This window comes from Podarcis gaigeae (assembly GCF_964106915.1).
Source record: "Podarcis gaigeae genome assembly, chromosome: 12".
In the NCBI taxonomy this organism is placed as follows: domain Eukaryota; kingdom Metazoa; phylum Chordata; class Lepidosauria; order Squamata; family Lacertidae; genus Podarcis; species Podarcis gaigeae.
In genome coordinates, this window is record NC_139688.1 from 59,817,117 (window position 1) to 59,841,882 (window position 24,766).

The 24,766-nt window shown below is 43.4% G+C and overlaps 1 long non-coding RNA gene across 1 annotated transcript; it reads left to right on the forward strand.

Moving 5' to 3' along the window:
* The first annotated feature begins 3,461 nt into the window (after positions 1-3,461).
* LOC310828714 lies at positions 3,462-24,766 on the forward strand. Its single transcript, XR_014557083.1, has 3 exons — positions 3,462-3,773; positions 8,889-8,986; positions 24,582-24,766. It is a non-coding gene; the product is annotated as an uncharacterized lncRNA (long non-coding RNA).

The following is a 24,766-nucleotide window of genomic DNA, read 5'->3' on the forward strand; positions in this document are numbered from 1 at the left end:
CCCTTTAGATCACATTTTACAGGGACTCAATGTGGTTTGCAGATAAAATAGGAAGAGCTAAAAACAACATGGGGGTTAAGGGAACTATATATATATATATATCACATCAATAGAATTAAAACTGTACACATATAAGTTCTATTAAAAACATAAAGACAATCACAATAAAGACAGCATGGCACCAGCCCTTTCATTAAAAGCAGACCCCTTTTTCCAAGATGATCCCAGCTTCCCTGCAGCCCTACGAAAAGAGCTGGACAAGGCTTCCAATAGACTGGCCAACAGTTGCGGCCTCTGCCTGTGTCCTGCTCTTTATCTCTGGACATGTTGGATTTGACCTCTGTTTTGACTTTGATCTGCTTGCCTATTCTGACTTGATGCTTTCAATTAACTTCCTGTTGATCTTAGTTCAGTCTACATCAAGTCCCAGCCTGTATCCCAGTTCTGCAAGATCTTAATCATAGAATGACCACTCTGTTTATGGTTTGAGAGCATGTCCTTTATCCTGTATGTTGGAGTGTCTTTCATGGGTGGGCTGTGTTAGACCACAAACCACATGTGTAGATGAGATGTGCTTCCTTATTATGTTGTGCATTGGACCATGATGTGCACTGAACCTCACATTATGCAGCATAGGCTGCAAGTTAGATGTGAAAACATGTCCGTAAGGCCATATCTGCACTACAAAGGAATGAGTTTTAATGGCATCTAAACTGTCAGAAATTACCTAAAGAGTCATGGAAATTGTGACCGAGTGTACAAATGATTATTGTACAGATATGGAGTGTACAGAACTTCAGTTCCTAGGGGATGACAATTGCGTAAGTTTAAGTCTGTACTGTAGATAAGCCCACAGTCTTGCCTGGTCTTTGTTGGCACTCTGCGGCCCCCACAGGGCTTCAAAAAAAATCAGGATCTGATCATCATTCTAACTTGATATAAAACCACAGCAGAATGAGAAGAGATTCAACACGGTGGACATAACAAGCCACATTGAGATAATGAGTAAAGAATATGACTGAAAAGGATGCCAACATCTAAAAGAGCCTTTCCTCTAATAGGCAGGAAATGTAATTAATTCCCCCCCCTCCCAGAGTAGCAAGGAATGAGGCCTCTAGCAGGTGTGCAACCACTGTGTTACAGTTCTTTAAAAATATATAAATAAATAAGGCAGTCTTTTAGTCTAAAACACATGAAAGGAAGACCAAATGCTGTAATTACTAATTAGAATTCACCAATTTATACTTGTTAGGAAGCTTAGATCAATAACCTTGAAAAACATTATTTTTGGCTCTTGTGTAGAGATGCATAACTCAGCTCATCTTAAGCTTCTAGACTTGTTATGTATTATCTCTTGGTCCAAAGTATTCTTTCCGTTGGGGCTTGCCAATTTGTCAAAAGCCGCATCTGGCTGTGAATTGGAACCAATTTAGAGACACCGGTGCAAAGCTCCATGTTGGTGAATGATAATCCTCACACTTGCTTGCATAACACTGATAACAAGGCCATGAGGTGGTGGGAGGGGAGGGAAGCTACATGCTGCTTGAGCTGCGCATGCAGCTTTCACAAATGCAGAGAGTATTCCAAAGTGAGTGTTATATTTTATACCAGTCTGGCCTTTGGGGTGTCTGCAATGACATCCTTGCTCCTCAGAAGGGGTGGGGCGAATGTTTAAGTAGCGTGGGGGGCACCTTCTATTTCAAACTATTTGTGATTATTCATCAGCAATACATGGCAGGTTCTGTTTTTTTCTGTGCAACTATTATTATCACAATGAAATGGGTCTTTGGATACGTGCCAAAAGCACAAATCCTTGTACTTAAAAATGAAAGGGGTGTGTGTGTGAATAGTTGTGTAGTTATTTGGGGGTGTTAAGCTAAGGTTACCAGATTTTTTTCAATGAATCCGGGGACATTTTTCAATTTCCTATTAAATAGATGGTTTTTGGCAGGGGACTAATTGTAAATCCAGGGACTGTCCCCGGGAAACGGGGACGTCTGGTAAACTTACATTAAGCACTAAACACAACAAAATACTTTGAAATGTTTTAAAATGCATTGCTTTTTGCTGTTTAACCTTCAAAGCAGATCAGGAGTTGGAATCTCACTGAGCATCTTCCCATCAGTAGTGAAACACGTGATGTGGCAGAGCCTTTGCTGCTGCTGCTATTTACATGGAAGGAGCAGAGTGGGGAACCACATGGTGCCCTCAGGGGCAGAGTTTGGAGCAATGGCAGAAGTGGCAGTAGCAGTGACTGCTTGAGTTCTCTTCAACCCCAGACACTGGCAGAGGAACGGGGGGGGGAGAGCACTGCCCCCGCACCATCGAGGAGGGGCATACCATCCCAGCTACTCCCCGGACATGCGCCACGCACCCCCCACGCCAGGCACCATGCCCCCACGGGTGGCGCGCCATGCCCCCAGGACGCATGTCACACCCCTGGGATGCATGCCAGCCATGCCCCTGCCTGCTCCCCACCCCCAGTGCCAGAGCATGCAGCTGCGCCACTGCCCAAGATCAAATACACCTTCACTGTGGCAGACAGGAGCAGTGATGGCCCCAGTCTTAGAATTATTTGAGCAGAATTTCCTGATATGAACCTTGTGCAGAGTATGAATCAATTAACTATACATACCAAGAAAGAGTTCAAAAGTTTTTCTGCAAACTCTCTTTAAGCGTGTTACAAAAAAGCATTATAAATATAAACCAACACATTGCCCTTCAGCAACTAGCAATGCATTCAAGTTTTCTTTAGGTTCTTACTTGTTAATATAGGTCCACTAACTATTCTCCTCTGATTCCAAAGAGACCCATTCTCCTAGAGATGAATTGTCAATTAGGTTGGCAAGACAATAGAGAAGTGCACTTTTGGGGAGTGAAGTCAAACTGTTGGAAGGTTGCAGCACCTGCTGTGGCTGTGGAGACCAACATTTTGCTGCAGCTGGGGCAAGTGAAGACGTGCATTTGTGCTGCTGCAGGTGCACCATGGCATTTCTTCTCTCTGTGCTCCTCCCAGCCGTCATTCCTCCTCCAGTCACTGCTATGGATAGTCATCAATTAACAGAAACACTTAAATGAAAGCATCACCCCCTTTTTGCAGCTTTAGCTGCACAAGCACCTTCCATGCTTCCTACAGATCTCTGCAAAACAGATATTCTGCAAATGTAAACCTCCACAAACATTTTATGCACGTTAAACATATATTTTGAGCCCAGCCTCCCTACAAAAGGAAGCTGGAAGAGACTTGGAGCTTCTTGGAGGCTTCTTGGGGGTTTAACAATCAAAATACAAGTAATGGCAGACAAGCTTCTCAGAAGGACATGTTGCTGTCTGCAGTCAATATTCCCTCTCCCTTTGTGCCTGGTGATAATGAGCATCCTAAGGGTGTCCAGCACCCTCCCACCACACCCCCCCAAAGCCTCTGAAACACAGGAGTTTATGCCTGCAGAGTTTATGTGTTTATCATCCTTGGCAGACTGGTCTTGATTTGGGAAGACTCTCCAAAGGAGGAAAGCTTAAAAACGACTTCCTTAAAAGTCTGTCCCTGAGTTATTTTGCCTCCTTATTCAAAATCCACTTAACTATGATGATAACAGTTCAGTACAAAACTAGGAAGAATGCGGAGTCGTAACTCTTTTCAAAGACCATTTAACTGCACTACCTTTAAAATATTCACCAAGCAGGGAAGGTGGCGATAGGGACGGCCAGTGTGATGGATGACCTCTGCCTTTCTTTCCCCACAGCAGAGATATCACACCATCAAATCTTCGCAGGTAACATATGATGGCAATCACTCTCAGTTCCTGTAATTAAATCACTGCAGAAGTCATAACTGTTTACATATTTGGAAAACACTTAAGCTGTAAAGGAAACACTGGAGCTGAGGCAGGTGAGTAGCACTAATTGCTTCCAGTCGTTTTGTGATGAAGAGAGACAGTCTGTAGAAGGAAAAAAGCAGTACTGTATGGCTAATCTTGTGCAGAGCTGTGCTCAAAAATGTAAATCCACCAATACAGTATGCAGTGGATACAACTGGGGGAAAGTAAGCTTCATCTTCATAAGGGAGCTAATTCCAGAGGAAGAACAGTGAGGGGAGAGATACTTTGTCTGTCATCATGGGGGGCTTGGTTTCTCCTGTCCTGCCCCACCTCCAGCCTAAGGAACCTTTAGAAGGGGAATTGTGTGTCTGTATATTTCAATGCGCCAGGGACGCAGGTGGCGCTGTGGGTTAAAGCCTCAGCGCCTAGGACTTGCCGATTGAAAGGTCGGCGGTTCGAATCCCTGCGGCGGGGTGCGCTCCCGCTGCTCGGTCCCAGCGCCTGCCAACCTAGCAGTTCGAAAGCACCTCCGGGTGCAAGTAGATAAATAGGGACCGCTTACCAGCGGGAAGGTAAACGGCGTTTCCGTGTGCGGCTCTGGCTCGCCAGAGCAGCGATGTCACGCTGGCCACGTGACCCGGAAGTGTCTCCGGACAGCGCTGGCCCCTGGCCTCTTAAGTGAGATGGGCGCACAACCCCAGAGTCTGTCAAGACTGGCCCGTACGGGCAGGGGTACCTTTACCTTTACCTTTATATTTCAATGCAGGGACGTAGCATGGAGGAGCAGAGGAGCCAGAGCGCCAGGTGCATGATTTTCGTGAGCCAAGCACCCCCTCCCCCAGGGATCCCTGTCCCGCCCTGCTGGCCTGGCCTCACCACCGCATACCTGGCCCCCTCACTGAATGGATGCCTGGCCAGCGTGGTGGTGGTGGTAGGGAGTTTTGCCTGCTAAGGGCTACATTGGCTGGCCAGGCTCTTCCCTGCCCTGGCGGGCAGGAGCACAGTGCAGCCCCACTTGGCTTCGGTGGCCAGGGCTGAGCTGGCTTGCGGGCTCTGTGAACCTTCTGAGGTGCCTTGTCTTGTCTATGTGCACCCAGCAGCGCTGGTGGGGAGGGCTGGCCGGGCACAGTGGATTCTCTTGGCCTTGCACACCTTGCCACCGCCTAGTGCATGTGCATGTGTATGCACCAAAAAAGGACACAACATGCCATTTTAATGAGCTGTATGGAGTGGAAGATTATGAGTCATGGAGTGGGAAGAATGTGTATATGAATTCTTTTTTTAAATAAAATAGTATTTATTAAATTTTCCATGTGTGTATGAATTCAACATTGCTTGGTTTATTTTTGGGTTGTTATTTTGTTATTTTGTTAAAGTTAGTATTGTTTTATAGATCATGAATGCCTGTAATATGATTCTGGTTGTAATTGTGCTGTTTAGCTTATTTTTTTAGTTGTGTTACTAATAGTGCTTTATAGATTGTAATTGTTTTACTGGTGATTTGTTAATTATTCTACATGATTTAATATTTATAGTGTTCCATTATGTAACTGTTATTTGTTGCTTGCAAGCACTTTGCAATTCATTTGAATGAAAAGCAGCATAGAAATATAATAAATCAAATCAAATAAGAACCCACACTTGTATTGCAGCCACTCTAAAGGAAGGCCAGACTGGAGCTGGGCCACACATCACCTGGGACGGTATTCTAGAGCCCGAGGCCCACAACTGTAAAAGTCCTGCTTCTTGCTGGCGACATTGGCACTTCCATTAACGAAGGCAAGTGGAGCAGCATCCGACCTGCTGGCTGCGATTGTCCTTACTTCTGTGTAAATGTGCATAAGATCTGGCTACACATCCTGACGCAGGCTGTTTCTTTAATGTACATTAGCTCTCCTGCTTTTGCCGCACGTTGAGAATGCTGCTATTGACATGAGGACGTAGAGGACCAGGCTGCTCAGATACAAGAACCAAGCAATGTTTCCAATGATAGTAATTACCACAATTAGCAGTTTAAGATGTTGTGATTTGAAATGCTGGTGCCTGGTGATTTCTATTAAGATGTAGCTTTTAATTGGACAATTAGTCCTTGCTGAGGGGGTACAACTGAATTAAAGAGAATCCAGCAGCAAACTGCAAAGACAGCCAAACTGAGTACAGGCAATGGTGAAGAGAAGTAGCTGCTGTTCATTATGAAAAGTTAAAAGAAATACTGTAGGAAAGGGGTAAACAATAGCAGGCTGTGTAAGCATCTTTCCAACTATATATCGTCTAGGGTTGCCATTTTAGAGCAAAAAAGAGGTCATGGAGCCCCGCGCCTTCCACGGAGCCATTTGATAATGAGTTCAATCCCAGCATCCACCATAGAGATAGGAAAGGTAAAGAGTGATACTTGCACACACACTTCCTGGCTCTGTTTGCAAAAAAACAGGACATTTTGGCAAATTTTAAAAGTCACCCAGATTGAAATCCCCCCCCCCAAAAAAGAGGACCTGTCTGGTAAAAAGAGGGTGCAGGGCAACCCTAATATCATTTAAACATTGGCAAGTTTTTTGTCTGATCCAGTGTGGGGGGTGGGGTTCTTAAGTTCTTATTTACAAATAAGCAATAAATAAATGCAGCAAACTTCTTTTTTATAATAATTTTTATTAAATTTTCTGTTTTACAATTTCAAATAAACATTTTACAAACTATAAAATAGCCAATGGCTTCCCTTCTTCTTTTTCCATGGTTCATTTTACATATTTTACATCCCTGCATATTTTACAATTAGCATTCAAATCAATTTTTCACTATTACATCCATCAACAATTATTTACTCTGTTGAATTTATCTTAATGCTGCCAGTGTTTTCAGCTGTACACTGTTATTTTCCATATACTCAATAAACATTTCCCAATCTTCTTTAAACGCATGTTCTTCTTGCTCTCTTATTCTATATTTTAAATCTGCAAGTTGTGTATATTCTGTCAAATTAAGTTGCCAATCTTCTTTAGTTGGGACCTTGCTCACTTTCCATTTTGGGGCTAACAAAACAGGCCACAGTTGTTGTATACATGAATAACCTTTTCTGACACCTGGGGATTTTAGTCTGGGTTATCCCCAGCAGAAAGGACTCTGGGTTTTTTTTGGGGGGGGAGGGGGAAGTAATTTCAAACATTTTTTTTTCAGTTCATTATACATAATTTCCCAATAGCCTTTTACCTTTTGGCATGTCCACCACATGTGAAAGAAAGTTCCCTCCACATCTTTACACTTCCAACACTTATCTGAATCATTTTTGAATACCGTATTTTTCGCTCTATAGGACGCACCAGACCATAGAAGGGGGAGAACAGGGAATTTTTTTTTCTTGTTCTCCCCCTCTAAAACAAGGTGCATTCACCCGAGCTTGTGGGGCTGGCGGTGGGGGGAAGTGCTGCTTTCCCCCACCGCCAGCCTCAAAGATCCCTGAAGCCTTTGGAGCGCAGCACCCCGCTGCCCTGCAGAGGCTTTGTGAGCAGCCGTCCCCAAGCTAGAAGAGCGAGATGGAGCCCTCTGTCTCACTGTTCTGGCTTGGGAACAGTCTTGCTAGCCTCTGCAGGACAGCGGGGTGAAGGCACCCCGCTGCCCTGGAGAGGCTTTGCGCGCAGCCATCCCCAAGCTAGAACTGCGAGACGGAGCGCTCCGCAGCGCTCTGTCTCCCTGTTCTGCCTTTGGGCTTAGCGGCGCAGCCTGCATTCGCTCTATAGGCCGCACACACATTTCCCCTTAATTTTTGGAGGGGAAAAAGTGCGTCCTATAGAGTGAAAAATACGGTAGTTCTCTTTCAAAGAATAGCATGCTGTAAATTACAAGTCGCTTTTCCAAAGTTTCTCCCAGAGATTAAGATTTATATTCTGCCCTACATCTATTGCCCAGTGTGTCATTAAAGCTTTAACTAGCTTGTCTTTTGTTTCCCATTCTATACATTTTAGACAAAAGTTTATCTTTGTTTTGCAAGAGTTCTTTTCTGAATTGTGCGCTTTTGTCCAAAAAAACATTCTTTCTATCTAATTTAAACATATTATGTAACTGATGATATTGCAACCAATCCGTATCTTGGCTCCTTACACTTTCCATTCAGTCCCCCCCCCCCCCAGTGAAATCCAGCAGTTCCCTGTAGGTCACCCATTGTCTATCCATATTAACTCTCAATTGTAATTACTTCAATAGGAGATAGCCACAAAGGTGTTTTTCTTTCCAGATTTTTATATTTCTCCCAAACTCTATACAGATTCTTCCTATGAATGTGATTCATAAAACTCTTATAGGTTTTCACCTTCCCATACCAAAGACATGCATGCCAGCCAAATTTTAAATCATGACCATTTAAATCCAGGATGTCTGCATTGTCCAATGCAACCCATTTTTTAACCAACACAAATAAGCTGCCTCATAATACATTTGCAAGTCTGGCAGACCAAAGCCTTCTCTTTCTTTTATATCTATAATAATTTTATGCTTAATTCTTGGCTTTCCCTCCTCCAGATAAATTTAGAATTTTTTTTTCCATTCTTTGAAGCAGCTTGAATTGTTTACAATTCAGATTGATTGGAATAAAAACAGCATCCTAGGCAATAAATTCATTTTAATGACTGAAATTCTATCTAGCAGGGAAAGCTTCATTCTCTCCCATATCTCCAACTCTTTCTTAACCTTCTTCCACAATTTAATATAATTATTTTCAAATAGGTTGAGATTTTATACTTTCAGCCAGATTCCCAAATATCTGATTTTTTAACATGTTTTTCAAACCAGAGATATTTTCTGCTCATCAAATGCAGTAAACTTCTTGAGCGGGAGCTGGCAAACTGGATCCAAGCACTCTTGGAGGAAACTGAATTTCTAGATTCATTTCAATTGGGGTTTAGGCTCAATTTTAGCACAGAAACTGCATTGGTTGCCCTGTACGATGACCTCCGATGGGAGAGGGACAGAGGAAATATGTCCTTGTTAATTCTCCTTGCCCTCTTTTGACACACTCAACCATGGCATCCTTCTGGAGCAATATGCTGATGACACAGCATATATTCTCCTCTATATCTGCAGGTGACGCAATGGATGTGCTGGACCAGTGTCTTGTGTTAGTAATGGACTGCATGAGAGCCAAGAAACCGAAAGGCAATCCAGATAAGACTGATATTGATGTAATTTTTATTTCTTAATTATATTTAGTGGTAGTATGGTTGTATTGTTTTTTTGTAACATAAAATCATTCAATAAAAATTATTTTTTTTTAAAAAAAGACTGAGGCACTAAGACACCTCAAGTGTTCCAATTTTTTCAGGACATTACGAATTGGGAGAAGCTGCCCCGGCTTCTGTTCCCAATCTTGAATATCCTGAATTTGCTCCCCTGCACTGGTCACGTCAGAGCGAGGGACCAAGAGACAGGTGTTTTTGGTTCTACTGTGACGTGAGTCCACAAACAGAAGGAGGCATGCCCTGTCTGCAGCACATCAGAAGACGCGGCACAGCTTCTCTGGAGATGGTGGAGGCCAGCGTGGCCTGCCTCTGGAGGAGCAGGTGGTTTGGTGTGGCCTGATGGAAGGCCCTGCCTGTCTCCACTGCTTTAGGAGAAGTGATGCAGAATTACTAGAATTTACATTTCCAGAAAGCAAGCCAATCAATTGCTCACCCAAATACAAACAAATAGCATACAGTCAAATAGCATGGTAAGTAATGTTTACGTTACTTACCAAACTCAATATCATAGAGAAGAGGATGATCACAATGAATCAATGAACTAAAAATGTAACAAAAAAAAAAATTCAACACTTATAAGCTTCAGTAATAATTCACAACTAACTCAAGAATGATGCAGATAGGATTGGTTGCAGGTTGAATGATTATGAGTCACCGGTTGTTTACGTCTCGCTTGATTACAAACTGCAGAGACAGACTTCGGCGAATCGGCGGAAAGAAACACCCTCCCTTCTTTATCCATATGCTCTCCACTACACAGAGTCAAGTTCAGCTGCGTTTCATTCTGTTTGTTGACTGAACTAAAAGATTTCAATACGTATTATGTTGACTTGTTGAAGTTAATTAAATGTCAGACAAAGTTATTAAACTTGTTTTAAATAATATTATTTTTTCAAAAAAGTGTCATGAGCCCAAAAAATGTGTTTTAATTTTTTTAAAAAAATATTTTTGCGATATTGTCACCCCCTCAGTGATGACACCTGGGGCGACCCACACCCACTGCACCCCCCCTTCCTATGCCACTAATTGGAGCAGAGTAATGGCTAAATTAATTCAACTGATTTGGGTGATCTGAGGCAAATTAATTGAAAAAAATGTATTTGAGGTGATTTGGTTGAGCAATTGATTGGTTGCTTTCTGTGAAATGTACATTCGAGTAATGGTTTCTAAATGTACATGAATGCACATAACCAGAAGTGACTATGGTCCTATGTGACAATCTCTCTCTAGCCTGATTTGCGTGTTGCCATTGCAGTGTGGCAACAAGCTCAACATCAAAAAAACGAAGATCATGGCCACTGGTCCCATCACCTCCTGGCAAATAGAAGGGGAAGAAATGGAGGCAGTGAGAGATTTTACTTTCTTGGGCTCCATGATCACTGCAGATGGTGACAGCAGTCACGAAATTAAAAGACGCCTGCTCCTTGGGAGAAAGGCAATGGCAAACCTAGGCAGCATCTTAAAAAGCAGAGACATCACCTTGCCAACAAAGGTCCGTATAGTTAAAGCCATGGTTTTCCCAGTAGTGATGCATGGAACTGAGAGCTGGACCTTAAAGAAGGCTGATCGCCGAAGAATTGATGCTTTTGAATTCTGGTGCTGGAGGAGACTCTTGAGAGTCCCATGGATGCAAGAAGATCAAACGTATCCATTCTGAAGGAAATCAGCCCTGAGTGCTCACTGAAAGGACAGATCCTGAAGCTCAGGCTCCAATACTCCTCATGAGAGGAGAAGACTCCCTGGAAAAGACCCTGATGCTAGGAAAGATTGAGGGCACAAGAAGAAGGGGACAACAGAGGACGAGATGGTTGGACAGTGTTCTCGAAGCTACAAACATGAGTCTGACCAAACTGCGGGAGGCAGTGGAAGACAGGAGTGCCTGGCGTGCTCTGGTCCATGGGGTCACGAAGAGTCGGACACGACTAAATGACTAAACAACAACAAATTGCAGTGTGGCAGCTGCTTCCCTGTGCTCTGGTTCTACCATACAGCTGCAACATCTGCAAAGCAGAAGGCCAAGAGAATGGCTTCCTTCCTTCCCACACCAACTTTGTCCTTGCCTTACCCAAACCATTTGCATTTGGAGTATTGACAGCATAGGGCAGGGATATTGCTGGACTACCTGACAGGAGCCTAAAACTAGGCCTTTAGATGCTCTCTTATTCTCTTCATTCTTTGAACTGCTTGCAGATTAAGTCAAAATTTCCTCCCCAACAGTAAGAGAGGGGAAGTTTCTTTATGCGATGCATGCTGAGAATGATAGGCGACAATTTCATGGTGAAATTAATAGCGCCCTGGTGGCAGGAAGGAATGCTTCCTGACCAAAATATCCCTTTGAATGCATCTCACTTTCTGATAGGCACTAAGGATTCTCAAATCTCTGAATCTTAAATTTCCTTAATGAGTTTTCTGCTGGAATATCACATGCTGTTCTATTAGATTAGATGCTAAACACCTGAACAAGATTTAGCATCAGATGGCTCCATATCCATCTTGTTTTGATGCAAAATTCAGAGCAACTGTGAAAAATGTACCCTTCCTGATATAAGGACATATGTAAAATGATATTTAGCAGTCTCTGTTTACCCTAAGCCATTTTAAAGGTGTTTTTTAAAATGTGCATGAAATTTTACTGTTTTAAGTGAAATTTATTCATGCATATAGTATGATGAATTTGGACAACTAATGAAATACTGGCTTGTCAACTCCACTGCCTGCTGCCATACATCCATTGCTACTATTCACAATTTAAATGTGCTAGAACATTTATAATTTTGGTGTGTAATGCTGTATAGATGGAGAATTTAGATGGAGAAAGAGCAGTAAGTTCAACTACTGTGAAAACAAGTTTATATTAAGGCTCTTTTTGCCATGAAGGTAATATTAGCAGAAAGTGATAAGGAGGACCTGTAAAGGTTGCAGTCCTGTACAGACTTACCTTTGAGTGAGTCCCACTGAACTCAACGGGACTTACTTCTCAGTTGACATGTGTCGGACTGAGGGATGGTCAGATTTCTGTGCAGATACCGGCCCCCGCACCCATTTCACTAGTGTTTTTCACAGGTTTCAAATGAACGTTTATTCCATTACAACCTCTCAATGCATCTGGCTAGTAAATTACATATAATAATTTTAATTATATGTACTGTTTATGCAAACCGTGTACTGTAATGGAATATGTACATACTTGTTTTTGAATCATTCAATATCATGCAAATTCATAAAGTTCAAAAACTGCTGTGTGGATTCCTCAATCATACGTAACTGTACCCCTAACACTAGGTACCCTGATAACAGGGTTGCATTGTCAGTCACTATAAATCTGGCAGTGGTGTTTGAGGTGGGAGGAATGGTACCTGCAAGACTGACAGAGCTGCTCCCAGCTTTGAAACTCGCTCCCTAAAGAAGCTAGACTGGCTCCCTCCTTGTTTTCCTTCCACTGGCAGGTGAAGACTTTCTTTTTCCAACAGGCTTTTGGGAACCAACTGCTTTTATTGAAAGGACTGGTGCCGTGCTTTTTTAAAATTGTAATTATTTGTATGGTTTAATATATGTTTATATTTATACTGTATATAGTTTTAATTCTATCAATTCTTTCATTTTATTGTTTTTAAATGATTCCCGCCTGCCCCCCATGTTTTTAGCTGTTCTTATTATTTTTATCTGTAAACTGCCTTGAGTCCCTGTCAGAGGAAAAGGTAAGTATAAATAAATTTAATAATAATAGCAAAACAGTTTCATGTTCTCACGTGAGCCACATGGATGCAGTTCGACCTGTTGCTCCCTGGGTGCATCATAATGGCTTTTTAGTTATAGACTCAATGGCTCATGGGCACCCTTATATTTGTGCCACTACTGCATACTCTCTTCTGCTCACAGCCACCAGCTGTACTTCACTTGAGGTAGCTGAAAAGGGCCTTGGATGAAAACCTCTTGCAGTTGCTATATGTGGGAAGAGGAAAGTCTTCAGGTCATGTGCTTAAGCAATATCTGGCAATCTGATCCTAAAGATTCTCATTAGTTGTAGGGATATCATTTCTACAGAACAAAAACTGTGCTGATTGGAAGAGCCCAGAAGCTTTGTACAAGGGAATGAGGTGGTGCTTGACTTAATCTTCAGAGAAGCAATTCAGGTTGAAGCAGTAAAGAGGGAGCCATATGTTCTGGGAGCCATGGGGGTGGACTTCCCTGCTCTTGATGGCAGCAGCCAGTGTTGCTGAGCAGAGGCAAGGAAGCACATCCTATGAAGATGACAAAAAAGAATACAGCTGTTTGTAAATGTGGCAGGGAGACAGGGCAGAATTCGGGCACCATTTTCAAGAACTTGGTAGCCATTTTCAAGAGTGTCTCTATGTCACCCAGTACAGAGAGAGAGAGAGAGAGAGAGAGAGAGAGAACTGCTAATCCACCATGCATTCCCAATAAGCCATGGTGCATAAAAGACTTATTCCCTCTTGTATAGTAAGTTTGTGTAGCAAACTGCTTATTAATAGTAGTATTTTCAGAACACCTAATATATCTAACTGTGCAAGTCGACTAACTCCAGCAGTTTCATTGGCAGTATAAATAATACATCCCACCCAAGCAGATTTTTGTCTCTAGTGATATCATAATGTTTGTTACGGTTCATGTATAATACTGGCTCACTTAGAATAACACACATTTCTCAGAACAAATATGCTTTCATGACAGGGTCTGATTTTCCCTCTCTCCTCTTCACTTTGGCACCACTGATTTCAGCTGCAAAACCCTTTATTTTAGCTGACAAGGAGAAAAGTGTCCATAAAGTAGTTCTTAATCAAAGCTGGGGGTTTATCCCTCTGTATTCTTTCTTCTCTTTCTTTTTCTGAAGAACACATTTTATTATGGAGCCAAAAAGTACTGTTTACTCATGAAGATAAAAGACCTTTTGTGCTGAAACTGCAACTGAATATAAGTGTCACACATTAAGTCTGCTTGTACCTGTTGCTTCACAGTGGGTCTAATGTCATTCAAAGAGAGGCAGTATGTTTAAAGTACAACACAGTCTGATATTAGCAGTGTCAGGGGAAGCATTTTTACCCACAAGGGCACCTATCAAAATTATCTGCATTGATGGCAAAATGCATGCTGTCTTGGAAGTTAAACCTGCCAAGCAGAAATACTATCTGTTTCTTTCAGATGTCTTGTGGCACATCACTTTACTTAGTTTCTGCAAACTCAGAGGGATGAAAGAGTAAATGATAGACAAGCAGAACAGATATTTCTGTACACAATAGAAGGTGAAGATGATAGAGGTCCTCCAAGAATGATGGCAAATCACAACAATATATAAAATACAAAAGCCACAGCAAGAATGTTTGTTTGAATGATGGTGAGGCAATTGTCCAAGCACAATGAGAAGTTGCATTGGCATCTAGATTATGGGATAAAAACCAAATCCTCTCTTACAGTGTTCATAAACTGATATACCTGCTGTTCAGCAATTTGATTTCACACAGGCAGAATCCCACAGTTCCCCAGAGATATATCACAACCTCATATTGAGGAAGAGGAGGGGAAACTCTACAGTTATGACTATATGAATTTATATATGAAACTCTCCTCATCATCTATGTCTCCCACAGCAATTTGGTACTTGTTTGGATTACCTTTTCAATGCTTTGTCACTGGGCACCTGATACATTATTGTACAGTTTCATATGCACTGTGCAAAGAAACGGGTAGTCCCTGTTTATATACTCTAAATGTGAGGTTTTGTGGAGCAAGAGGGTGTCGGGTGATTTCAGCTTCTATGCACACCCAATTTTGGAAGCAACAATTGCAACTCCATTGTTTACGTCTTATTCCTGGCTACTCTCCATAGCTGCCAAATGTAAAAAAAAGAAGTGGCATGCAAAGGAGCTGTTTATGCATGTGGACTGGAAACATGCCTGCCACTTTCACAACTGCCCACTGCCTTGTCTCCTCAGACTTCCAGTTAGCAGAGAATGGAAACAAACAACAGTTTTGTTTCTGTCCTTCCCAGAGGCACCTGGCCGGCCCCAACCAGAAATAGAATGGCTCTCCTGGTTATGCTTGATGCCCACAGGCAGAAGTGGATGATGCTAGAAAGCCCCTGGGGTTCCGTGCACTTCAGGATTCTGAAGACAGGTGGGCAAGCAGCAGGCAGTGGAGATCTATAGTCAGCACCTCTGCTATAGAACTGTGGAAACCAGAGATACAAGTAGGTCAACCAACAGGGCCTTAGTTAGGGAGCCAGAGCCCTGGACTGCTATTCCAGCTGAATAGTCCAGCTGGAGATACAGAGCTGTAGCTATTGGGGGGGGTGTGCCCAGGTTTTTTGCCAGGTGAAGCCTCCAGAGGGGTGCCATTGAGGCTCCCAGCCTGTGTTTGTGTGTGTGTGTGTGTGTGTGCGTGCAAATGTGCATAGGGGGTGCCAAACTGAGGCACCTGGGTCTTTGATCCAGGTGAAATAAAGCCTGGTTTCACCCCTGGGGGAGGCAGGTGTCCAGTCCTGGAAGGTGGAGGTCTTGGCCAAATGGTGCTTGTTCTGTTCCTGTGGTGTGTGCTCCACTGAGGGTGTGTTGTCCAGTGCTACCTCTGGGACTGGTGTGGTCGTGAAGGTAGGGTCTCAAGAGCAGAGGGAGTTTCTGGGGAGGAGTGATTAGTGTCTGAGGATATGGGCAAGGAAACCTTGTTGGGAGCAGGGGTTGGAGGAACCATGATCCATCTTCACCTTCAGTAGCAGAGAGATTGACCCGGGGACTAATTCCTGAAGAAAATGTCCAGGGAGAGAAGGTCTTCCTGATCTTCAGGGTCCCAGGATTCATTTATGGATCACAAGTTCCTGGATCTAAATCCTGGGCCATGACCATGCTGAACTAGATAGATTGAACCAGACAAAGTGAGTTAGTTGTTTCTGCTCTCCTGCTTTTAAATTCTTACTTTTGTGGACCACGATGTGTGGAAGATCCGAGTGGGTGTACAAGTACTGCAGGAACCAGAGAAACAAACAAGTAAATCTGATTATCCAAGGATTAAGCACATGGATTAAGCAAGATCCAAGTTTTAGGGGGCCCTGGGCAAAGTGCCCTCAGGTGGGCCTTGGCAGGCTCACCTGACGGCAACAGAAGACAGCAACAGACACTAGCAGCCACCCAAGCCACTATTTCAATTTTCCACAATGCTCCACCACATTGTAGGGAATTAAAATGGTGACTTGATCCAGCTGGCTGGTTCTGCTTAGATGGCCAGGCTGGGAAAGGCCTCGGTGGTGCGCTCTTGCTTTGCAGGTGCTGACAGCAGTCCTGCGCATGGATGTGGCTTTAATCTTTTGGGTCTATAGGCTAACCCATGTTCCTTCTACTATATCACTTAGTGTACCATTTCCCTAAGCCAAGGCATTAGGACTGGAAGGTAGGTTTTTAAGTTTATTCCTCACTAACATGACAAAACATGGCACAAGAGGAAAGTTCCATTAGTAAGAGCAAGATGCTCAAGGCTTCAGTTAGCTGATTTGAAACATTTGCTGCTAGTAAGCTGTGGATATAATATTATGCATGAATGACAACTTAGATTTCCACTTGACTCACTTCAAAAGATTGATGACAAATGTCTCAGGTAAAGAAGAAAAATGGTACCGATTTTGGATAAATGCACATTACATCTTAAGGTTACACTGAGAAATGTGCCGGCTTTTTCTCTGTTGCTTAAGGCTATATATTTAATCCAACAAATAGGCCAGGGAATATATACCAGAATGTTAAACAGCATTAAAAGGGAAAAGAGAGAGAACATCTGTGAAGAAGCCATGTATCACAAGAAATAGAAACTTGTCTCTTGACCCAGTTGCAATAGGTTATAAGAGTGGATGCTCCTGACTGCAGATTACAGATCCCACCCACAACTGAGCTAAAATGCTTCCTAATCCACCAGGCTCCACAAATGCCAAGCAAGGGATGGACAGTGAACAGAAAAGCAATTTCTATATGCTCCATCATCACTGCACATACACCCAAAATGACTTTAGGAGCAGTTAGGAACAGCCAGGTCTGAAACAATAAGGACAGTGGAAGGCTCTCTATCATGTCTATCATGCTCACTTCAGAACCTCCAGCAATTGCTTGTCTTCCTTAGCCTTCACATGGAGAATCATGTTTTAGAGACGGCTTTTGTATACCTGATTCAAGAACTAGAGCAGAAATTTTGCTTGAGAGCAACTAATCTCAGAAATTACTGGCACCATCTCTGGGGGCCCCTGGGTGCCTGGGCACCCATGCAATTTTGATTGTGGGTGCCCAGCCCCCACCCACCACTACTTTACCTCTCTCTGGTGCCCATGGGTGTAGCCAAGGGGGGGAGGGGGCACTTGCCCCCCTAAATAAATCAAAAACAATCAAAAATACAAATATGAGGTTCTGCCCCCACTGACAAAAGCCTGCCCCCCCAACAAAAACCCTGCTATTCCCATGCTGGTGCCATGGTGGCGACTGAGCTGGAGCCTCTGCCTTCGCTGCAGGTGGAGCCTTCCTGAGACCATGACAGGCCCGCCGGGCCAACTTGTGGCTACAACAGGCTCCATCCAGTCTATCTGCAGCCAGGGAGGGCTCCGGCAGGCCTTCTGGAGGCCACAGTGGGTCCCATTGGGCCTGCTTCTGCCGTGTGACATCACACGTGTGTGCTGAGCACTGAAACTCTTCCCATCCACCATTAGGTTAACTCCATGCCCCAAAGGCCAAACAGTAAACTTGAAATGCTTCTGAAATGTGTCGTGGTCATGAACTACTAGACTGGCAGGCCAATGCCCCATGCAATGAATCTCCAAACTGAAGGTGAGGGATAACGAGGTCAGTAGGTTCAGTTCTCTTTTAATGCAAGCTGACCTAATTTGAACTTCCCAAAATGCAGTTATCCTTAAAAATTTACACTTCTCCAAATCTGTGATGCAGTTCTCCAACCAAAAAAAGGTATACAAAACTTCATATAACAAGGGGAAGTATGCCACAGGCACTGGTTTGAAGCCTTACTATGAAACTGATCAGATGAAAGCTGATTGCACACATGGAAGCATCCGCTTGGTATTACAAACAACGTAGAAAATCTCCTTTGGCAGCACTTTGTGTAGAACCTGAGAAAGCAAACCAGCTTTTTAAACTATTCAACCTGGGTTGCAGAACTTGTGGCCCTCTGGATGCCTCAGGTTTGTAGTTTCCATCATTCCTAACCATAGGCCATGGTGGATGGAGTCAAGGGAAACTAGTATCATTCTGGTATGAGCCTTCTGGAGATGTCTGGGAGAGGCTGGCTAGATGAGGAGGAGGAGTGAGAAGCAACCAGAGATTTGGAATAGTTTAACCCTGGGGGAGGTGGTAGCAGGCTGGCGGGTGGGATTTGGGGACCCCAGAAGGAGTCTGGCCCACAGGAGAGCCCTAGCTGCTTAGGAGGGAAAGACCTGGATCTGGAGGATGGGATGAGGAGCTGCTGAAGTTCTCAGGCACCTTCCCCTTCTGAGCTATCCCATTTTGCAGAGGTGCTGAGGGATAAGTCTGGCCCCAATGATTCTGCCATGTCTTCAAGACATGGAGACAACAGCACCAGTGTGAGCGCACCCTTCACATGCAGCCTCTATGGCGGAGTGCCCACTTGCTTGCCCAGTGCCAAGGCTTGGGACATCAAGCACATGCCCACCCTGATCTTCAAAAGGAGAGTGCAGGTACTTGCTGATTCTTGGAACAGCAACCTAATTTACACCTAGACATGTATCATAGATCTCTGCTATGCCTTATGGATTTGTAGCCCATAGACTTGTGTCGGGATGCTGTACTTATTTTTTAAAATAAAACCTTTAAAACTTGAAATAAATAAAACATTTATAAACTGTAGTGACTGATGAGGAGAGCCAGGACACAAACAACATCTGGAGGACCACATGTTCCCCTCCCCTGTAGTAGAAAATAAGATTCTGCAGCCATCTACAGGTCTCCTGGAAGACTCAGGAGCCATCAGTACCTTCTATTTGCAACCTAAGTGCAATTAGGTTGCGTCAAGTAAAGAGACAATCCAACTATGGAACTCTCTCCCACAGGAGGCCGTGATGGCCACCAACTTGGATGGCTTTAAAAGAGGATTAGATCCATTCACAGAGGAGGAGAGGGGGATCGATGGCTATTAGCCAGGATGGCTCTGCTCTGCCATCCACAGCTGGAGGCAGCAAGGCTTCCGAATGCCAGTTGCTGGAAACCAAGGAGGGGAGAAAGTGTCTTTGTGCTCCTGTTCTGCTCCCTGGTTTCCCCCAGGCATCTGGTTGGCCACAGTGAGATCAGGATGTTGGACTAGATGGGTCATTGGCCAGATCCAGAAAGTCATTTTTATGTTCTTCTTTAGCTATAACCATCTTTTGCATAACTTGATTGCCTGCTAACAGGCTTTGATGGGCAGTTATCTACACCCATCAAGAGAGGTTTATTAATTAATTTATTTATTTCATAAAATGTATATACTGCTTGATTGTAAAAAAACAACTACTCAGAGCAGTTTACAAAAGATAAAATAGTAAAATCAAGAACAGTTTACAACCCTACTTTAAAACATACAAGAATTAAAACACTAAAATAGATTAAACATGCTTTGCAGCTTCTTTAAATAAGCATTTGTGTTTTTACACTTTCCCTTTGTCACTCCATAACCAAAGTTCTGTGAGCAACACACACAAAAATGGTTAAAATATAAATACAAAGCAAAACGCACAGCAACACACATTGCACAACGAAATTAAAGACAGAGAGGTCTTAAAACTTGAAAAAAAGCTCAAACCTCAAAATCTAATGAAAAGGCATTGACTAGCCAGGACACCTTCAACAGGCTCCAATGGGGAAAAGCTCTTTTGGGAAATGGAAGATAGTTTCAGGACCCTGTCAGACCAGCAGCCCCAGAGGCAGAGAAGGGAGGGGGAAGCATGGCCGCGCCCAAGAAGAAGCAAGCCTTGAGGTGGCTTTTTTGTGCTTGTGATTATTTTTCGGACTAGAAGGGGCTTTCAGAATAGCAGCTGATGAAATCATGCTCTGTGCTTTCAAAAGTGGCTTTTCAAATTGTGTCTATTAGGCTTCTTCTTTTTAATTAGATGTGTAGGTTGCAACTCATTCATTTCTTTTCTGGCTGAGAAGACGTCAGTCGCTGCAGACTCCTTCCAGAATTATGCCAAGCTATCCTGCTGCAAGTGTGTGGTGTTATGAAAGGCAAGCTGACACTGAAAACAAACATTTATTTCAAAGTGAAGACTTTCTATCTACCCATTTTATGAATTAAAGCCACTGCCCATAAATAGCAAGTTCCTATTTCTGCTGGCTTTCTGATTGGTATTTTATCAGACAAGGCTATGTCAACATACTGCTTTAAAAAAGATGAACAGCTTTTTTGCGTGTTCAGACCCAGAGACCTCCCCCCTAAATAAATTCACACATGACTCAAATTTTAGTTTTGGTTTTTGGCCGAATTTAGGCCACAACTTTATTGATTACAGAAAGTGAGTGGTTGCATAGGCTCTGGTTCGACTAGCTTCCTGCACCGTTGCAGGTAGTGCTGACCCAGGGCACCAGCATAGGTCAGCCAAGGGTGAACACCTGGGAAGGTGAAAAGCTGGGAACAGACTCTGTTCACCACCCAAATGTCCCCCTGGACTGAGGCACGGGCACAACCCCCTCTCAGGGGTTAACCAAACCAGTTGAGTCCCTGGATTCCTTTAATGGAATACCCTTCCCATAGGGATGGCGAGACCGCTCTCCCATCCCTATCACCTGAACCAGAGCCTATCTGCAACCTTACAAGTTGTGACGATTTGCTATGTGGCAGGCGAAACCCAAATGGCAACAGCCTATCAGCCAAGTGGGGGAAATTCCTGCCGTGCTTTTGTCCCAATGACAGACAACACACGACAGCATAGCAAGGTCAATCGCAAAATGCCCCAAAAGTAGGGAGAGGTGGGCAAGTGTTCCGAATGCATGAGCCGAAAGGGGCAGCTCTGGGTCATGTGCATGGGTATATATAGGTCCCTCAATCCGTTTAGACTGCGCCACATTGGCCAGATTGAATCCAACATGGAGGGACATGCCAATCGGGTGTTGTAGCTAACCAATCCAACCCAACCCACCCACAACACAGGAGGTCAGTCTCCAGGTCTCACTGCAACATATGCCCTCTTTTAGGGAGGACACGATTTTTCAACTGATGGTATTTTTACAAATGAAAAGCAAAGGTACATTCTACATGGCCCAGAATGCTCTTTTGCATGGCAAATGCCTCAATTTTTTCTATTATAGCTGGATCCACTCAGTTCTTTTAGAGATGTGATGTGCCCTACCAAATTGGCTGTCCTGTTTTTTTCCGTTGTTCACATGGTCCTGTCCTTTCCATTAAACTAAATGGGCAATAGCTTTGTGCATCTAAGCCAACCCAGGGATTTCAACTGGGGTACTAGAATGCATTCTTATTCCACTATTTTGCTCCCAAAACACATACACCAATTAAACAGATGCTTTAAAATACATCATGTATCTACATATCAAGGGCAATATGTAGATATTTAGTAGATCCATGAAATACCTCCGCATTTAAAATACCTCAGCTCACAACAGTGGCAGTGCAAGCTACTATAATTGCAATAGAAAGCCAGTTATCACAAGAATCACAAGTGAAATTCTGTTTAAATGGTGCAATTTTATTACTTGCAAATCTTGTTCAGAAAATTCTGGAGGTCCTTCCTTTCCTTCCTTCCTTCCTTCCTTCCTTCCTTCCTTCCTTCCTTCCTTCCTTCCTTCCTTCCTTCCTTCCTTTTAGAGAACAGCACAATACATATTGTATCTTACCATGTCTGCATTCTTGTGATATTTCAACATTTGTGGATTCTCAGTTTTTTGGAACATCCCAAAATTGTTAAATGATAAAGGCAAAAGAGAAGATGAAGACATTTTCTGACAAAGTATGTGGGCTGAAAGCAACAAAGCAGTAACATTTAAAACCATGAGTATTAAACAGAATCAAAGTTGCTTGGCTGGAAAAATAATAGAAGCAACAAGGAGTATATTGCTCCTGATATGAGTGATTCAAGGTGGGTTAAAATATTAGGGAGAAGAGACAAATGATGTATGATTTTTCTAATCCCAAAGTGAAATTCATACATTTGCAGTTATGGTCAAAGGTCCTGAACACTGAGAATATTGTTAACAGATGCACAAAAGAAACAATGAGTGAATGAGCATTCTGATGTGTAAATAAGCCAATTGCACATGTGATGCACAACGATGATTCAGCGCCTGCTTAGAGAGAAGTTGCTGCTTTTGAATAGGGGACATGATGTGTAAATAAGTCAATTGCAGATGATAACACAATGCACAACAATAATTTGGATTGGTTTTGTAAACAGGCATATCTGCTTTTGCCAGTAAATGCCTTGAATGCATGGGAGAAGGCAGAATTTTCCACAGAAATAAAAGAACAGGTTTCATGTATTCTTAGGCAAGAGAGGGCGCAAGAGCAACTCACACAACTGCTTTTCAGAGTGTCATTGTAATGACCACAGGAGGAAATGGTGCATTAGGAAGGTGTGTGAGATGCAATGACCCCTTCAGACATTAGTCCAAAGTGTGAAGAGTTGTATCAGTTAGCTGCACATTTTTGAATCACTCATACACTAGCTTTTTGTTACCTGTTCATTGGAAAGCTATATTATTCCGCTTGTTTTCTCACCAAACAAAGGGAAGGACTGACAGCCTGTTATTTCTGTTTCCCATGCTTTCAGCCTAATAGCATACCATCAGATCAGGAGTATAGGAACCTTTCATCCAGAGGAAGTCTAATATATTTGGAACTGGTTTCCATTTGTGAGCAAAGATATTTTTTATTCATTCCAGCAATGCAAAGTGAATGCAAGTATAACCCATTTTCTTTTCTGAGCAGAATAAACGTTACAGCAAATATCTGAAACCAGGCTGGTAAGTTTCACTTTTAAAAGAAACACTTTCTGAGGAGGTGCTCTAGGAAAACAACCCCCCTCCCCCTTTTCCTTCTGTACCATAGATATCATGCTAAGCCCAACCTTGGCTCAGCTGCCATGCTACACTGACTTGAAGGGATTGGGGAAGAAGACCCATGCAAGTGTGCTCTCCTCCCCTGAAGCCTGCACATTGAGTATGTTCATACTAAGCCATGCTTTGCCTTAGGGTTTTGTGCAAACACGGCCTGTGTGAGGTTTTTCAGCTCTTGCGTTTGTTCTGGTAAATACTCTTTTCAAAAGAAATAGCAGGCCACTTCTCTTACACACAGCCTGTTTTCTGAGCATTCATCCTGATTTGCTTGCACAAAATTTGCAAGAAGGGTATACAGTGCCCACTATCTAATGGGCATTCATTCTGGTATGTTGGAAAGTTATACTTGTGTTGCATCAAGCAATCATCATTTCATACTTTATAGTGCATTGTCCCTTCACTTTCCATTCTGCAAAAAGTCCAAATATTTTGGAAGATGGGTTGTTTTGGCAGAACGCCAAATTCAATTGTCTGGCCTGAATGCAATTGAATCTCACCCTCAGATATCAGCAGTCTGGAAGTGCCCTAACTTATTTTTAGGGATGCACCATAGCTTAGAATCAGCAAGCAAGAGATGCAGTTCGGTTGAGAGAAGGAGGCATCCCTCTCTGGGGATCTGATGCTGGGGGGAGGGGGGGCAGAGCTTTTTTCACCCACAAACATAGCTGGCTATACCGTCCCTGGAGCTGAAATAAGAGTCAACTATCAGTATGGTTGGTTTCTGTACATGGAGAGGGTGGGGTGGTATCTTGTCCTTTTCCTTGGGCAACAAAATGCCTTAGCTGGTCCTGGATGTAGCAATCATATACTGTATTTTTCGCCCTATAGGACTCACTTTTTCCCCTCCAAAAATGAAGGGGAAATCTGTGTGCGTCCTATGGGGCGAATGCAGGCTTTCGCTGAATCTTGGAGAGCGAGGGGGGTCGGTGCGCACCGACTCCTCTCACTCTCCAGGCTTCAGGAAGCTATCAGCAAGCCTGGGGAGCCCGCGGGAGTTCCCGCAGAGTTCCATAGGCTGTGGATAGCAGCCTGCTGCCCGGAGCACGGGGCACGCTGAAGCAGAGCACCCCGCGCTTCGGGCAGACATCCGCAGCCTGCTGCCTGGAGCACGGGGCGCGCTGCAGCCACGGCTGGGGGGGGGGATATATTTTTTTTCTTTATTCCCCCCCCCCAAAAAAAACCTAGGTGTGTCCTATGGGCCAGTGTGTCCTATAGGGCGAAAAATACAGTACTTTTCTTCAAAACAAATTTTACATCTTCTTTTCCATTTGTTTCTGCTTCAGTAACTGGCAGCTATTATTCTGCAGTGTGATCATGAATCAAGGCATCTTGTACATGTGTTTCAGTTCTGAACAGTTGCAGGCCTAGGCGTAGTGCTCCCCAGTCCCAACCCCCAGCAAATCAAAGATAACAGAGAAGATAACGAGCTTTAGTAAAATAAATAAGCTGGAATTGTAATTCTGTTCTTTTAAAAACAGAAATGGCCAAGACTTGCTTGAAACATCTCTACAGAGCAGACTGAGCAGGAGAAAACTATTAGAAGAGCTGAAGACTACCACCACCTGCTTTGGCACAGCAGAGGGAATCATCTCAGGTGTGAGCTAAAGAGGAAGTTCAATTATGTTTCCCCAAAAAAGAAACAAACCAGACTGCAAATGGCTTT